Below are 18,895 nucleotides of genomic sequence, written 5' to 3'. Positions count from 1 at the left end.
CTTGATCAAAGTGCCCCAAAATCCTCTCTGTCCAGAACCAAATTTGAACAACTTTACATTGGAAACTTTCTTATTTTGATCTCAACTTTTGTGGACATGTTCAGAACCTCAAATTATGACACTACACCAAGTGTTGCACCAAGGAGAAGAGTTTAGCTTAGCTAGATCTAAGCAAGTCCATTTCTTCTAATTTCTAGGGTTTACAAAAGTTGCATTGGAAACTTTGCCCAAATAATCTCCAAATTGGTGGAAGGCCCTAATTATATGTGTAATTTCACCCTGTGGAGTCCCATGGCAGTTGGAAATCATCTGCTCTCCCAAACCATTATCAAACACCTTCTGACACTTTCCAAAAATCACCATTTTGACCACTAACACTATTCTCCTTGAGCTCAAATTTTTACCACAACTCCTCCTAGTCCTCTCCTACCTCCAGTAACTCTTCCCTGGCCTCAGCTCAATGATTGAAGGGTGAAACATCCCCATTTACCCTTCTGGACAACAGCATTCTTCTCCTTTCTCACCTCGCTCCTCACTCAAGTGGCCACCCAGGGCATCCAATGCCCCTCCCCTATTCTTTACTCCCGCCTAGAGTCACCAGACACCTTTGGCCATGCCCACATTGCATAGAAAATGGCCATGCCGGCCATTTGGGCGCTCTGGAGCGCGCTACAGTGCGCTCCTGCACTGTAGCCGCCCCCTGCCAAGTACCTCCGACCACCTCGGGCCTCCCCAGCGCGCCCAACGATGCTCCTTGACGTCCTCAACACGCCACGGCCTGGTACCCCTCCTCCTTCTCCCTCCTTTCGCCCCAGCTCGCACGCGTGCCGGCCGCCCGAGAGCTACAATGAGCAAACTCACACGCGCGCAGCCTCTGGCCGTCCCCCGCTCACACTCTTCATTCACCTGGTCGTAGACCTCATCCACGAACGGCCCAGACTCACCCTCGTGTGCCCACACGGCCTCTGGTCTCGCCTGTGACCTCGCCGGCGCATGAGTCCACGGTGGACCGGCGCCCGGCTATAAAAGCTTGCCCCAGGTCTCTCTCTTGACATCCACCTCATTCTCACACCCCCAATCACGCGCCCGCACCACCCAATCAACCTCGGAGAGCTTCTATGCTCGGGATCGACCAGAGCTCCGCCGCCTTGGTCGACCGCTGATCTCGCGGTACAGCCTCTCTCCGCCTCCGCTCTTGCTCGATCTAGAACCACCATACCACACTGACCCATTCCCCTCTTTCTCCCGCTCCTATTGCAGCTCGGAACGAGCTAACCAGGCTCCTCCCGAGGCGCTTCCGCCGGCTTCCTCGTCGCCGGCGAACCCCTGCACTTCGGCGACCGCCTCCACCTCCACCCGAACGACGACTCCGCCCTGAGCACACCGGTGCCCTCGGATCGCCCCGCCGTCGACCACAGCAACGCCGGTGAGCTCGCCTCCCTCTCTGGCACGAGGTTGAAGACGACGGCCGTGGGGCCCGTCGGTCAGCCTCACAATCTGACGGGTGGGCCCCACCCATCAGGTTTAAAACGCGCGCGCGCGCACCGGTTCGCTGCGTCGGATGGAGGCGTATTTCCCAAATACGCCTTCGACGTGGCAGCCTTGCGTAGGCTGGATTCCCCCTGGGCCAGCTGCACTGTGGCCGAATAGGCCCAATTGCACAGTGGCCTTTTTCCTTTTCTTTTTCTGTAACTTTTCCAAAAATTCCACAGGATTAAATAATAATCCAAATGCAATAATTCCAACTCCTAAATTCTTGTAATAATCCCGCCTATTTATTGGTGCAGTTTTCACTCTTATCAAAGCAACCTTTCTTCACTATTCAAATTTAAATTTGGATTTGAGCATTTATGCCTGTCATTTAAAATTCATAGCACTATTTCCATGACTCCAAATCCAAAGCTAGGAATTTTCCCCTTCTTAGTTTGCGCTCCAGTATTTAACAAAAATGAGTTGATATTTTTTTGAGCACTTTGGTTTTTCTGTTTTATTATTGCCTTATTTTTCTCGCTATTATTTTGCGACGATAGATTGCGTTGCCGACGAAGGAGTTGGACCAGAAAAACCTTGAAGACCCAAGAAGACTTTGCTAAGCCAGGCAAGCAGCCCTTTGACCATGTCTAAGAAACCCTTTTTGTGCATGTCATATGGCACTTCTATTTCTTGCATCGAAGTCATGATAAAATGGTGACCACTTGAGGTGGTGCCTCCGTTGCTTTTCCCGTGGGCACTTGCATGATGCATGACCCTACCTTGCTATGAGGGTTATGCCGGTGGGAGTAGATAGGATGCTAAAGTAGTTGCTACACAAAAAGGGACGGGAATATGCATGGTGACGGAGACAAAGTATTTCCAAAAGACTTTTCGAAAACTCCGTCGGGTGCCACTTATGCCCGAGGGATATAATGAGATGGGTAACCACTTGATGACGAAGTGGTGTACCGAGGCAAGTGTTTGTGTTGTTTTCAAAAACGGATTAGATTTAAAATTTGTCGACTGTCCCAACCTTACATGCACAACCACTCTACCCTTGTATGGGAAAGGGCATTATTGATTACCTAGGCTGATACTAGCTTGGAGCCTGCATTATTAGTGACGGGGGAGAGTTGGTGCTCTCTCTCGGGACGAGGTCATGCCAGGTAGGGCGGCCATGACTGTTTTCACACGGCACCGGATACACCGTTGTGTCCCCTCTCAGATGTACGATCTCGAGTGAGTCTTGTATGATGTACATCGTGAGGATATGGAACAACAAGTGGACTCCTTGTTAGTGTCGTCTAGGGAAAGACAGTGATCGGGTGCTTACCCCGGGTACTTGAGGTACCGCTGGTCGTGGATGACATGGAAGTTCCCCGGATCTTGTGGGTAAAGTGTGCAACCTCTGCAGAGTGTAAAACTATTCGAATAGCCATGTCCACGGTTAAGGACAGTTGGGCAGTGATGCTTAAACTACGTCCAGAGTCTTACAAACCGCGTGTGGGTGTGTTGATAAAACTATCTGGGTTAAGTCAGATGGCTTGACACGATGATCAAGTTGGATTGGTGTCCAATTTCGCTTATGTTGATATCTATAACTTGTTCATACGAACATCTGTACTCTCATGATGCATACTTTACAGGTTGATAGATCATGTCATTGCACTCAAAACTAGCTTTCTACAAACTACCTACTTAGTGATATATCATTGCATTATTGTGCCTTGTTCCAATCATGGGTTGCTTGCGAGTACATTCAAAGTACTCATTGGCTTGCCACTGGTTATTTAATTGGCCAGGCATGGAAGAACAGGAGTTCGAAGAAGAGTTCTTTGGATACGAACATGCGAACTAGGACGTTTCCCAGTCAGAATGCATGTAGGGTTAAGGCAGATGGCATGGGTTCTACTTACCGACGAAGAATTTCCGTTGCTTAAGTTTATTTGGTGTTCAGCCCTTGTGGCTTTATCTATGTAAGACTTGACCATAATGGTCATAATTTGTGTAAGACGGTATGTATGGATCAGTGAGCATTGATCTCTGGGAGCATCGATCTCTGGGATCACTGTACACGTGCATTCGGTGATCTCGACTTATGAGTCGGGGTCCCCACAGCTCTGGTGGTCATACATGTGGTGAGACAACTGCGAATTTGACTCGGGATGAATACAAGCAACGGTGAAATTCCTTCAAGTTTCAGACAGGCGGTCAAGGAAGAGCGGTGATGTTGAGTTTAGGTAACTCTTATGTGTGAAACCCAATATGTGAGTTGTTCACTTTCACGCAGGTCAGTGATCGGTGTGTGATTGCGTTGGATGGATACTCTAGAAGTCGGGAGCACAAACTAGAGTAACAAGGAACTTTAATTTTGCTCGAGCGTTGACTATGGTCAAGAAATGAAGGGACTACAAGTTGCAGGTGGAGTCACATGGAGTCTTTGGAGTAGCAATGGTGCTCATGGGATAAGCTCAAGTCCAATGTACATGGAAGTTTGACGCATTGACAAATTCAAGGTGGTGTAGAATATTCGCCAAGGTGGAGTTTGTTAGAGTTGTGTCGAATATTGTGTACAAGGTAGGTTACAGCTGGACTAGGAGTTGTATTGTGTTTACATAGGATGTGGAGTCGTGTCTAATAGGACACTTGTATCCTAGGCCTCTTATATATAGCGGGGGTAGACACACGATGTAACCTATGCCAACATAATAGCACAGGCGTGCAAGGGGGAGCCGACGGCGTGTGCCGGCGCCCGGGTGGCCGGTGTGCGGTATTGTGACGGTGTCACGGGAAGGAGCACCCGTAGTCAGGCCCTGGGGATATAGCCATATTGGTGAACCTCGTTAACAAATCTCGGTGTCGTGCTCATGCGATTGCTTGGTCCTCGGATGATCGACTGTATGCCTCGGATTTAATGCTAACAACAAGTTTCAAGTTACTAGGATTAACCATATTTTTATTATATTTTTCAACACAATCAACTGACAAGGGATATCAGACGTTGACTAGTTTACTTAATTCAGCATCTACACTTCATTTGGCCTACAACCTACATCAATAAAATTCTTCATAAATATGCTCCTTTCGACCTTACCACACCTTTCTCTAAAATTCGCTCCTTTCGATAAGCTTCCTCCTCTTTTTTTAAAAGTTAGTAACCTTTCTTTATGTGCTCACATTTCAGCAAAATGGTTATGTTTATGTTTCGAGAAACAGTGTCAAACTATGAGAGGATATTAACTTACAGAGTCTTGACACTAGGTAACCCTCTTTACACTTGTAGACACACAAGGCTTTTGCATATGCAACAAGCGCAGAATTAATAGCAAGAACGACTATCTTGAAGAAGTAATCTTAATGAGAAGTTCACTCATGACTACTGCGTAAAAGAGGGCCATGTCAGCAAACCATAGGTTTTCAGAGCTGTTTTTACCTCAATAAATTTTGGCAGACGTTGCACCGGAGGAGGCGGATGCTGCCAAGATGCACTAATAGGCAACTCCAGAGTAGGTGGAAGCTGCTGCCGCTGGTGTTGGTAGTTGCCATAGCCTGTGTGTGCGCCATAGGCAAATGAGTTAGGGACAGAAAGTTGTTGTGAATACCCATGGTAGCTTGCTCCATTGAAACTGTTGAAGCATGGCTGGGGTGCCTGAAATCATAGGTAACAGCTTATAGTAAGATTATGAGAAAACGGACACCTAGGCAGCACGTCAAAAATAGCATCACAGCATAGCAACAATACTAGATAGTTTCATCGTTGTTACTTAGTACTCCCTCCATCCTAAAATAAATGTCTCAACTTTATACTAACTCTAGTACAAAGTTGTACTAAGCTTGAGACACTTATTTTGGGACGGAGGAAGTATATTCCAATGACCTCAAAGTATGAATTTAATATAAAAGTTTAGTTTCTTTTATACTTACCGATTACATATTTTTAAACTTGGTGACCATAGGTTTTTTTCCTTCTTTTACTTCCAAAATACACAATGCAACAATGCACAGAAAATGTCGTGACAACAATTGTGAGAGAATTACTACTAAGAATATGCATCTTGCGAATAATTTTTAACACGTGAAGATGGTATGTTCTAGAGCACCAGGTAAATAGAGGAGATAGCAGAATATCATAAGCCTCACCAATGTTTTTAACCCATGAGGTCCAAACTCACTGCTCGAAGTTGAATGTTTTTTGATGGTGATGATTGCTGCCACAGTGGCTAGTAGTTGTGACGACCATGTACAAGAGCCAGCGAATCATACCTAGGGAAACAGGGTCCATCTGGCTTGCTGAAGCATTGCTGCGGTGGCTTGAAGGGTGCATTCTAATTAATCTTGCTGCATGATGATGAGAAATAGACAAATGCGAAACAGGGTATATGGAATACAACATAGCAGATTGTTTTGATGGGGCCACAATGAATGCCCAGCGGGGTAGCACGGTGCATTCCACTTGTTCAAGCACTGCTGAACGATGATGGGAAAATGGATTCGTGAAAAAAAGGTTTCCCCCCGCTTTATATTATAAAGCAAAGCACCAACAACCAACATCCAAGGGTTCAAGGTTCAAGTACAACAAGAAAGATAAAAGGTGTTGGGAATTATCACACAAATACACTTGTGATTAACTGAAAACTACAGCGGAAACAAGTAATCTCAGCACCACATCGTGTACTAAATCAAGGATCATTTCTTAGCACGGAAGAAAACATATGCAGCAGCATATATGGAGGCAGAAAATGTTACTCAGCAGGCAAGACACTCCTCAGCCTAGTGTCTTGTGGTAGGAGTAAGTTTCTGGACAGCACCAAGCATCAACAAAGAGACACCAGATTTTACGTGGAAAACCCCCCAACTTGAGAGGAAAAACCATGGGCCGAAGCCACCCAAATCCTCTTCCACTATTATCAAATGTGGGATACAACAAGTTCTTCTCTAGACAGCACTAGAGGATCTCATAAATCAAGATTTCTGAATCTTGGATGAACACAACAAGATTTGGGGCTCAAGAACTAGGGATTGGAACAATCTCACCAAAGATGGTGGAACCGAAGCTTGAAGGAGACAAGGTAGTGGATCTAGACCATCACAACCTTGGGGAGGAGCTCCCTTTGCTTCTTCCTTCAATCTTCCTCTTCTTCCCTTGCTCTCTTGGTTTTCTCTCTTCTTCTCTCTTGGAGGATGAACTGATTTTCGTCACTCTTGGTGGTGGCTGCTGGATGGAGGGTAAAATGACCCTAGGTCATGTGCAAAGTCCAAAATGACCCTAGGTCATAACCCTAATGGGTAGTGGGCTTCTACACCTCTTTGTGCTGCCTAAAAGTCCTCAAATTGCCATCTCCTCACAGCCCACAGGAGGAGAATATCCCAACAAATCTCCCCCTCCGACTCATGAGGGGGGCACCGCCATGCCCGCTACCTTGCAACATGCTTGTAGCTTCTCATTTGGCAATGTCCTGGTCATCATTTCCGAACCATTGTCATCGGTATGGATCTTCTCAAGTTTCAGCAACTTGGAACTCACAACATCTCGAATCCAATGGTACCTCACATCAATGTGCTTGGTTCGAGAGTGATAGCTTGAATTCTTGGCAAGATAAATAGCACTCTAACTGTCACAAAACAGAACATACTTCTCTTGCTTCATGCCGAGCTCTTGCAAGAAGTTCTTCAACCACAAAACTTTGTTGCCAGCATCAACTGCTGCTATGTACTCAGCTTCTGTAGTTGATGTATAAACACATTTCTCCAATGTTGATTGCCATGACACTGCTCCCCCTTCATAAGTCATCAGGTATCCAGATGTGGACTTCCTATGATCCTTGTCACCTGCATAATCTGCATCTGTATAGCCCTGCAATACAGGATCACTGCTTTCAAAGCATAAACAAGATGTAGAAGTACCCTTGAGATACCTGAAAATCCACTTCACTGCTTACCAGTGAGCTTTACCTGGATTTGTCATGAATCGGCTAACAACTTCAACTGCATAGGCAATGTCAGGCCTAGTGCATACCATGGCATACATCAAACTACCCACAGCAGATTGATAAGGTACTTTTCTCATTTCTTCTTTCTCCTTCTTGCTTGTAGGACATTGTTTTGAAGTGAGTTTGTGATGGCCTGCAAGCGGAGAGATAACAAATTTTGCATCTTTCATATTGAACCTATCAAGTACCTTCTCAATGTATCTTTCCTGTGAGAGCCAAAGTAGCTTCTTTGATCTGTCATGGGAGACCTTCATGCCAAGTATTTGCTTAGCTGGTCCTAAATCCTTCATAGCAAATGATTTACTCAATGCCTTCTTGAGGAGAGCAATCCTCTTTGTGCCATTTCCAACAATCAGCATATCATCAACATACAACAAGAGAATAATGAAGTCACCCTCGGTATACCTCTTCATAAAGACACAATTTTCAGGTTGTGCTTTATGGTAACCAAGCCCAGTCATAAAACACTCAAACTTCTAGTACCACTGCCGAGGAGCTTGCTTCAAGCCATACAAGCTCTTCTTCAATTTGCAAACTAAGTGCTCCTTGCCTGCAACCATGAATCCCTCTGGCTGCTCCATGTATATCTCCTCTTCTAGGTCACCATGTAAGAATGCAGTCTTCACATCAAGTTGTTCAATTTCCAAGTCCATGGTGGCAGCCATGCCAAGCACAATTCGGATCGAAGACATCTTGACCACTGGAGAGAATATCTCACCATAATCAATGCCCTTTTTATGACTGAATCCTTTCAAAACCAATCTGGCCTTGTACCTTGGATGTGATGTGTTTTCTTCAGTCTTCAATCTGTACACCCACTTGTTCTTGAGTGCTTTCTTGCCTTTTGTCAGATTCACCAACTCAAAGGTATCATTCTCATACAGGGAATTCATCTCATCCTGCATGGCTTCTGACCATTCTTCTTTGTTCTCATCAGACATTGCCTCCTCATAACACGAGGGCTCACCCGCATCTGTCATCAACACATATTAATGTGGTGGATACTTAGAAGAAGGAATGTGAACTCTTTCACGTCTTCTTTGTTGTTGCACTAGTGGTGAATCAGGTGGATTTTCATTGGCATCATCATTACCAACTTCATCATCATCATCACTTGATGGCTGCTCACCATTTTGACTTGTACTGCCTTGATCAGTTGCATCTCCACTGTCTTCAGTGTCATCATCTCCCCCATGATTGTCATGCACGAGAGGAGGACGGATTGGATCCATGTCAACCTGAGGTGTGCTAGTCATTGGCTTCTCTAGTTTTTCAATATCTTTTATTGTTTCATCTTCAATGAACACCACATCCCGGCTTCTCACAATCTTTCTATTGGCTGGATCCCACAAACTGTAGACAAACTCTTCACTTGGTTGGCTGAGGTAGATGCACTGCTTTGTCTTGCTATCAAGCTTGGATCTCTCGTCTCTTGGAACATGTACAAATGCCCTGCAACCAAATACCTTCAAGTGCTTGTATGATACCTCCTTCCCTGACCAAACTCTCTGAGGAATATCACCTGCAAGAGGAACTGAGGGAGATAGGTTAACCACATACATAGCATTCATCAAAGCTTTATCCCAAAAAGAATTAGGTAAATAAGCATGAGAGAGCATAGTTGTGACCCTCTCTGTGAGTGTCCTGTTCATTCTCTCTGCAAGACCATTGAGCTGAGGTGTCTTTAGTGGACTCTTCTCAAGCCTGATGCCAACATTTCTGCAATACCTTTCAAAAGGACCTCTATATTCACCACCATTGTCTGATCTCACGCACTTCAATTTCCTGCCAGTTTTTCTTTCAACTTTGGCATGGAACTCCTTGAAGGCTTCAAGCGTCTGGTATTTGTGTTTCAGTACATACACAAAAACCTTTCTAGAATGGTCATCAATAAAAGTCACAAAGTATAATGCTCCACCATGAGATTTCTCAGTCATGGAGCAAACATCAGTGTGCACAATATCAAGAACATTTTCTGCATGACGTGGAGGGAGTGTACAAAATGCAGCCCTATGTTGTTTGCCAGCAAAACAATGTGCACAGGGTTTCAAGGATATACCTTTCAACTCAAGGAGGTTCTCCATGCGAGCAAGAGCATGCATTCCCTTCTCACTCATATGCCCAAGCCTCTTGTGCCACAATTCAACCGAAGTGTCTTTTTCAGCAACGTTCAACACCTCATTGCACAACTTGGTTTTAGTCACATAGAGATTACCTTGCTTACTTCCCCGAGCCACAATCAAAGAGCCTTTGGTGAGCTTCTATTTTCCTTAACCAAAATAACTAGGATGTTTGATATCATCAAGCTTGCCCACTGACAACAAATTCAGCCTTATGTCGGGAACATGCCTCACATCATCGAGCACCAATCTGCAACCTGTGTTTGTTTCAATGCATATAGAGCCCTTGCCAACAATTGCTGAGGAACCACTATTTCCCATCCTCACTTGGCCAGTAACACCACTAGTGTAAGATGTGAAATACTCCTTGTGTGATGTGATGTGGAAGGATGCACCTGAATCCACAACCCAACTCATGGCATCATCACGAACAACACTATAGCAATCTTCATCTTCAATGACTAGATAGTCCTCATCTGTTGCAGTCATGGCTGAACTGCTATCATCCTTTTGCTCGATTTTCTTCGTGAGTTTCCCCTCTGCAAGCTCTCTTTATACTTCCTGCACTCGCTCTTTATGTGTCCCGGATTGCCACAATGAAACAAGTAATATCTTTTCTCTGTTTTGACTTTGATCTCCCCCTGGATTTGCTTTTGCCTTGCTGAAATCTTGTATTGCTGCGTCCACGGTTCTCATTCTTCCCATGGGTTTCAGCCACATACGCATCAGAAGAAGAGGCATCACCCTTTTCCTTCTTTCTGGCTTCTTCATTCAGCATACTGTTCTTCACCATCTCCAAAGTTAGCTTCCCATCCGGAGCTGAATTGCTAAGTGACACAACAAGCATGTTCCAACTATCAGGCATGGAACTCAGCAGCAACAATGCTTGCACCTCATCCTCAAAGTTGATCTTCATGGCTAAAAGTTGATTTATATGGCATTGGAAGACATTCAAGTGCTCAATCACACTTGTGCCATCTCGGTACTCAAGCTTTGCAAGTCTTTTGATCACCGAGGCCTTGTTCATTAATGTCTTCCTCTCATACATAGACTCCAACTTCTACCACATCTCATAAGCATTTGTGTCATTTGCAACATGGTGGAAAATATTGTGGTTGATGTACAACCGAATCATACCTACTGCCTTTCTGTGCAACACTCTCCATTCTTCTTCCGTGACACATGTGCGTATCTTGTCTTTCACAATTGGCTCATACAAATCCTTGCAATAAAGGATGTCTTCCATCGTGGGCTTCCATAATGTGTAATTGGAGGAATCAAGTTTTATCATGCCACTTGTAGTAGTGCTTTCTTCCAAAGCCATTGTGAGCAGCACTTCCAGCAACAATCAGGCAACTGGGATTTGCAACCTTCCAAGCAACCAAATCTCTGATACCACTCTATTGGGAACTAGCACACAAATACACTTGTGGTTAACTGAAAGAAAAGTGCAGCGGAAACAAGTAATCTCAGCACCACATCATGCACTAAATCAAGAATCATTGCTTAGCACGGAAGGAAACATATGCAGCAGCATATATGGAGGCAAAAAATGTTACTCAGCAGGCAAGACACTCCTCAGCCTAGTGTCTTGTGGTAGGAGTAAGTTTCTGGACAGCACCAAGCATTAACAAAGAGACACCAGATTTTACGTGGAAAACCCCCCAACTTGAGGGGAAAAACCACAGGCCGAAGCCACCCAAATCCTCTTCCACTATTATCAAATGTGGGATACAACAAGTTCTTCTCTAGACAACACTAGAGGATCTCATACATCAAGATTTCTGAATCTTGGATGAACACGACAAGATTTGGGGCTCAAGAACTAGGGATTGGAACAATCTCACCAAAGATGGTGGAACCGAAGCTCGAAGGAGACAAGGTAGTGGATCTAGACCATCACAACCTTGGGGAGGAGCTCCCTTTTCTTCTTCCTTCAATCTTCCTCTTCTTCCCTTGCTCTCTTGGTTTTCTCTCTTCTTCTCTCTTGGAGGATGAACTGATTTTCGGCACTCTTGGTGGTGGCTGCTGGATGGAGGGTAAAGCATCCCCATCCACTCATGTGCAAAGTCCAAAATGACCAGTCATAACCCTAATGGGTAGTGGGCTTCTGCACCTATTTGGGCTGCCTAAAAGGCCTCAAATTGCCATCTCCTCACAGCCCACATGAGGAGGACATCCCAACAAAAGGCAAGTCTGGCCGGGGGCACAACACAACAAACCCCAAACAGGGCATATGGGATTCATTCATACCAGATTGTTTTCAACAGGATGGTCCTAGGAAATATGATAATTCTGTATAGCACTCTCAGCAGAATTTCGGGCACGCTTGACTTTTTAAGCCAATTCCAATGTCCCGAGGAACAGAGAGTCATTTAGACAAAAGATCCCAATATAGCAAATCAGGTAAAAACTGGTTGGCAAATAGCTATCAAATTATAGAATGAATTGGTGTAAATCGGGTCATAGGTTCCTAGGCCTTAGCAGAACACAGTTTCCATAGAGAATATAAGAAACTTGCCTTTGGATTTTGCTCCTTGGTTCACAGGAATTGAGCTCACCCACACGGAACTATGCACAGAAGAGAGGGCAAGTTAGTTGGCAAAAATTCTTTGAAATAAGAAGTGATGCGAAATCACTACTTACCGAGGTGTTACCTGGATGGTTTGCAGACCAACTAGCCTCTGTGATCTTGCGACACGCTGAGACTTCAGTGCCTACAGAAACCGCTAAATTCATAAGCAACACCATACTCACAACCCCAATTTTTTTAGAAATCGGCAAATATGCTAAAAACACACAAAGAAATATGAAGGTGTAATTCGCCTAGGCAGTCAAAACAAGAACACAACTAAGAACATAACGATTGTAGGCATTGCATAGGCATGGGAACAATAAGAGCAGATAACCTGGAGTCATATCAAGATGGCGGGACAGGGTACAGGCACGGAAAGGACATTCAGGATCATGGCCACGATCGCAATAAAAATCATCCGGAAGATAATATTTTCCGATTGCTTTCACTGCCTTGTTTCCTACATCGACAGTGACGACCTATCCATCCCTATCATTGGGTTCCACCAGAGATTTGAGATAAAGAGTATCATCACCATCCGGGCTCAGGATTGGGAAAGCTGAGTAGAGGCCCCTGAATGTTGTCACCTGCGTGACATTTTCGCCCTTCGGCCCGGACAACAAGGACGAATGCAGTGATCTGTCAACGAAGATGTTAGCAACATCAGCAGTGCATGCTTGGCGCCAACAGTTTGATGAAACTGTCCAAGTCCATGTCACAGCCCTCCAGGCATCCCTAAAGAACGGCTGCTTCGAATTATAATCCGCGGCTTTGTGCTCGGGCGACATGATCAAGTGTGAATCGTAGATGATATCCTTGTGGCTCCGCTTTTCAGGAGTGGGGTTCTCGATCTCAATAAGCTTGAGCACGCCATTGACGCACGCAAGATCCCTAAACCAGCTTGCAGGAGCTGGTGAGCGGGAACTCTCTGGCTCTTTTTTCTCTTTCCGAGGGGAGGCGGAATGTGGCATCTTATTAGTTTGTGTCTGTTTCCGGGCGACGGCTCGGGCAACAGGATGAAACTTAGTACACGAGGGGGGTCTTAATCTTGAACTTGATCTTGACCTTGATGACGCAAGTCGCACACCAGCAGGCCGAGTGACAAATCAACCCACCCCAGCAAGCCTTCTTCTCCAAGCGTGATCACCTTGCCGGGCACAATCCTGCCGACCCCAGGACATGGATGCGCAGCATCGTGGTGCTCCATGATTTCCTCTTCGACGAGTAGATTCGAAGGTGATAGTCCAAATCCGACGACGGGGCGAGGCACAAAGCAACCACGAGGTAGTGGTTGCCGAGTGGCAGGATGCCGAACTCCCTGACCCCGCGCAGGTCATCGCCGTCATCATGCTCGTAGGGAGAAGGGATCCGTTGGAGCGACGGCGGCTCGCCGGCGTCACCGGCGGCCTTGTATAGGAAATATTTGGACACGACGTAGCGTTCGGCGAAGGCGGCACGGAGGAGGATGAAGCGGCCTTCCGCGCCCACCACGTTGGGCAAGTTTCTGAAGTTGGTGTGCTTCAAGTGATGCAGATCATGGGGCTTGGAGCAGCCGATGGAGAAGAGGGACAACTGCGGTGGGTTTGTGGCATACCTCCAATGTGGGGTGGCCTTTGTATTATATAGAGGGTACATCATCGTGTACAAATACAGTTACAACTATAATACATGTAGGCCCAGTATATACAGAGTCTAACACCCTCCCTCAATCTCAACCGCGCTCAGAAGAATTTACTAGGTTGAGATTGAGGAAGAAGAAGTGGCTTGGTTAAGATGTCAGCAAGTTGATCCTTTGAAGGGATGAACTTGATAAGAAGCAGCTTCTGGGCAACACGTTCTCTGACAAAGTGGTAGTCAACTTTGATGTGTTTTGTCCGGGCATGGAATACAGGATTCGAGGACAGATACATAGCACCGATATTATCACACCAAAGAACAGGAGGTTGCTTCTGAGAGATCCTCAACTCTCGAAGCAGGGACTGTATCCAAATCAGCTCAGCTGTAGCATTTGCAACCGCTTTGTACTCAGCCTCAATACTACTACGAGATACTGTTGCTTGTTTACGAGCGCTCCAGGCGATCAAGTTAGCACCAAGAAACACTGCATAGCCCCCCGTTGATCGCCGATCATCCAGATTTCCAGCCCAGTCTGCATCAGAAAATGCGAAAAGAGCTCAAGAGATCGCCGGTTGCAGATGCACGCCATAAGAAGAAGTCAACTGAATATAGTGTAAAATACGCTTGACAACAGTCCAATGAGAATCTCGAGGTGCATGCAGAAACTGGTAGACACGGTTAACAGCATACGAGATATCCGGACGAGTGATAGTCAAGTACTGCAGACCACCAACAATACTGCGATACTCAGTGGCCTCATCAGCAGAAAGAAGTGAACAATCGAGAGTAGACAGTTTGTTAGTAGAGGACATAAGTGTAGTAGTAGTATTACACTTGAGCATACCGGCACGTCGAAGGACATCAAGACAATATTTCTGCTGGGTCAGTGTCAAACCAGAAGCAGAGTACAAGACCTCCAGATCGAGAAAATAGTGCAGCTTCCCAAGATCCTTAACCACAAAATCAGCACGTAAGGAGGAAACCAAGCGATCCACAGCGAACACCGAAGAGCTGACAAGAATGATATCATCAACGTAGACTAGCAGGTACATAGTAACTATCGGACGCTAGAGAAGAAACAACGAGGTGTCAGCCGTAGATGGAACAAAACCATGAGCCCGAAGAGTGGTTCCAAGGCATGCATGCCATGCACGCAGAGCCTGCTTCAGACCATAGAGCGCCTTAACAAGGCGGCACAGATGCTGCAGACGAGCTGGATCAACAAAGCCAGGAGGCTGACGCATATAGACCTCTTCCTTGAGTACACCATGAAGAAAGGCATTCTGAACATCAAGTTGGCAAAGAGACCATCCCCGAGTGGCAGCCAGTGAGAGCAGAAGGCGAATGGTAGTTGGTTTAACCACCGGACTGAAGGTATCCTCATAATGAAGACCCTGGCGCTGTTTGAATCCTTTAGCAACCAGGTGAGCCTTATATCGCTCAATAGAACCATCAGCATGTCGCTTGACCTTAAAAACCCACTTGGAATCAATAACATTGACACCCGTACTGGGGGGAACTAAACACCACGTACCATTCTGAAGAAGAGCCTAGTATTCTTGTTCCATCGCAAGACGCGAGTGAGGAATGCTCATAGCTGCCTGAAAATGCCTTGGTTCAGTAGTAGGATCCGCCTGTGCCTGTGCCATGCAAGTCGCGAGCCAGGCAATAGTACCGTCTGTGCGCTTTTTCAGTTGAACCACATCACTCTTGCTACGTGTATGAGGACGCTGGGCAGGAGCAGGGGTCGGTGGTGGAGAAGGCGCCAGTGACAGCGACAAAGAAACCGCAGCCTCTGAAGAAGCCAACGGTGAGGCAGTTGGTGAAGACGTGGACGATGACGACGTTGCAGAAGTCGGCGAGGCCAGCACAGGCGAGGCCGGCCGAGGTGTAGCGGGCCGATCAGGCGAGGCCAGCCCAGGCAACCACGGCCTAGCGGGCCGAATAGGCGAGGCCGGTTCAGGCGAGGTCGGCTCAGGCGAGGCCATCTCAGGCGGGGCCGGCGTGGATGTAGCCAGTGGAGGAGTCCCAGGCCCAGGCCCAGGTGAGGCAGTCCGCGGGGCCAGGGCACGGCCAGCTGGCGGGCAAGCTGCATGGGGCATGCAGGTGGCCGGCTGATCGTCGTGCGGGGTCGTGGAGGAGGGAGGCGCCGGTTCCTCCTCATCCAAAAGCCGCAAGTGTGCACCCCTTCCAATACCTGCGCCATGGTTAGACAACAAAAGGGGCGAATGTGCAGCATCTAAAAATTGATCAGGCAATGTATTGGATGGGTGCACAGGCGGTGTGGAGGTGGAAATAGATGCGGGTAGAGCAGAAAAGGGAAAACATGTTCATCAAAGACAACATCGCGGGAAATATGCACACAATTAGACGGAACATGAAGACATTTATACCCTTTGTGAATAGAACTATACCCAAGGAAGACACATCGTTTTGATCTAAACTCAAGCTTGCGATTGTTATAAGGATGAAGGTGAAGATGCACACCCAAACACCTAAAGAAATGTGTAATCAGGAGTTTGAGCAAGCAAGAGTTCAAGTGGAGTTTTCATATGAAGGAGTCGCGAAGGGAGCCTATTTATAAGAAAACAGGCTGTAGTGAAAGCATTAGTCCAAAAACAAAACGGAACAGATGCATGTGCTAGCAAAGTTAACCCAGTTTCAACAATATGACGATGCTTACGTTCAGCCGAACAATTCTGCTGATGTATGTGTGGCCAGGACACACGATGAGCAATCCCAATTTTTTCGAAGAAAGTGCTAAGATTGCGATACTCACCCCTCCCCCCCCCAATCCGACTGCACATGAATGATTTTATGGTTGAGAAGACGCTCAATGTGTGCTTGAAACTTAAGAAACACATCAAAAACATCAGACTTGCGTTTGAGAAGATATAACCAGGTAAACCGACTATAAGCATCAATGAAACTGACATAATATTCATGACCACTAACGGACAGTTGGGCAGGGCCCCATACATCTGAAAAAACAAGCTCAAGAGGAGTTTTGACTATGTGGTTGGAAACAGAAAAAGGCAACTGATGACTCTTGCCTTGCTGACAGGCATCACAGACAGCAGCATCATTATTTCTAGACTCTAATGGTAGCTCATGACGATGGAGAACATGGCGAACAATGGGTAGCGCAGGATGACCAAGGCATGAGTGCCATAATGCAGGAGACACACGAACCCTGTTGAAGACCTGAAGATCAGCCGCGGCAGTAGGCATGGCGGTGGGCGCATCTAGAGCATACAAGCCTCGACGGAAACGACCTCTAAGAAGTATGTCCCTCGTAGCTCGGTCCTTAACAAAAAGATGAAATGGGTGAATTTCACAAAACACATTATTATCCTGAGTAAGTCTAGGAACAGAGAGTAAATTACGAGTAACAGAGGGAACATGAAGAACATTCTTAAGATGCAAATTCCTAGAGGTGTTCGTGAGAAGTGATGCCTGACCAATATGAGAGATGCGCATACCTGCCCCATCTGTCGTGTGAACCTTGTCGTGGCCATGGTAGGGTTGCTGAACGTTGAGCTTGCCTAGTTCATTCGTCATGTGGGCTGTCGCTCCAGTATCCATGTACCAGGAAGGATCAACAGGATATGAAGGTGTATGTCCCTGCTGCGCCATAAGAACTTGACGATCATTGCCCTTGCCGTTGTTGCCGAGACCGAGGAAGTTGGTCTTGAAGCGACGATGACAGCGAGAGGCAACGTGACCTGGCAGGCCATAGATTTGACACGGCTAGGCCGCTCCACACGCAGCACAACATGCACGATGACGACCATCGATAGTGACCACGGAGGAGCCAGGGCGCGACGGCAACTGCTGACCTGAGGACGTGCTACCACCGGGTTTGCCCCCCCGCCCAGCCGAGGAAGCAGAAGGGCCGCGGCCACCTCCTTTGCCATGGTACGCGGCATTGACAGAGGGGTCCACGGGAGTGTCCGGGTGGCGTGCGTTGAGGCGTTGCTCCGTCGAGAGGAGACAGCTGTAGAGATCCTAAGGACGGATAGGAACCTTGCGTTCATTGATCACCTCTGCCAGCGAGTCGTAATCGCTATCCAGGCCTGCGAGGATGTAGGAGGTGAACTCAGTGTCACGAAGAGGCTCGCCAATGGAAGCAACAGTGTCGGCCAACTTTTTGATTTTGTTGTAGAAGACGGTCACCGAACCGTTGTCCTTGCGAGTGTCAGCAAGCTTCGTGCGGATGGACATGCTCTACGCAGTAGACTGTGATCAAAAGCTCGACTCCAGGATGTCCCACACCTCATGAGATGTCGCGGCAAAGAGAACCAGCCCGGCAACACCCTCACCAAGGGAGGATTGGATCGCTGAGAGGATGGCTTGGTCCTGAGCAATCCACGTGTGAAACATCGGATGATGCGGCGGTGGACACGGCAAGGTACCATCGACGAAACCCTCCAAGTAGTGCTTGTGAAGCAGAGGGAGCTGATACGTCCATTTTGCATCATGCTTTTATATCAATATTTATTGCATTATGGGTTGTTATTACACATTATATCTCAATACTTATGGCTATTCTCTCTTATTTTACAAGGTTTACCATGAAGACAGGGAATGTCGGCAACTGGAATTCTGGCTGGAAAAGGAGCAAACATTGGAAAGCTATTCTGCACAGCTCCAAAAGTCCTGAAACTCCACGAAACAACCTTTTGGATTTAATAAGAATTTCTGAGCAAAAGAAATAGGCCATGGCCCACACCCTGTCCAGGAGACAGGGGGGCGCCCCCCCTATAGGGCGCGCCCCCTATCTACTAGCCCCCCTGGTGGGCCTCCGGCGTCCATCTTCTGCTATATCATCGCTTTTACCCTGGAAAAAATCGTGGGCAAGCTTACGGGACGAAACTCCACCGCCACGAGGCGGAACCTTGGCAGAATCAATCTAGGGCTCTGGCGGAGCTGTTCTGCCGGGGACACTTCCCAACGGGAGGGGGAAATCATCACCAATGTCATCACCAATGATCCTCTCATCGGGAGGGGGTCAATCTCCATCAACATCTTCACCAGCACCATCTCCTCTCAAAACCCTAGTTCATCTCTTGTATCCAATCTTGTATCAAAACCACAAATAGGTACCTGTGGGTTGTTAG

The sequence above is a fragment of the Triticum aestivum genome, chromosome 5B (assembly GCF_018294505.1).
Source record: "Triticum aestivum cultivar Chinese Spring chromosome 5B, IWGSC CS RefSeq v2.1, whole genome shotgun sequence".
Lineage (NCBI taxonomy): Eukaryota > Viridiplantae > Streptophyta > Magnoliopsida > Poales > Poaceae > Triticum > Triticum aestivum.
This window is presented reverse-complemented; position numbering follows the sequence as displayed.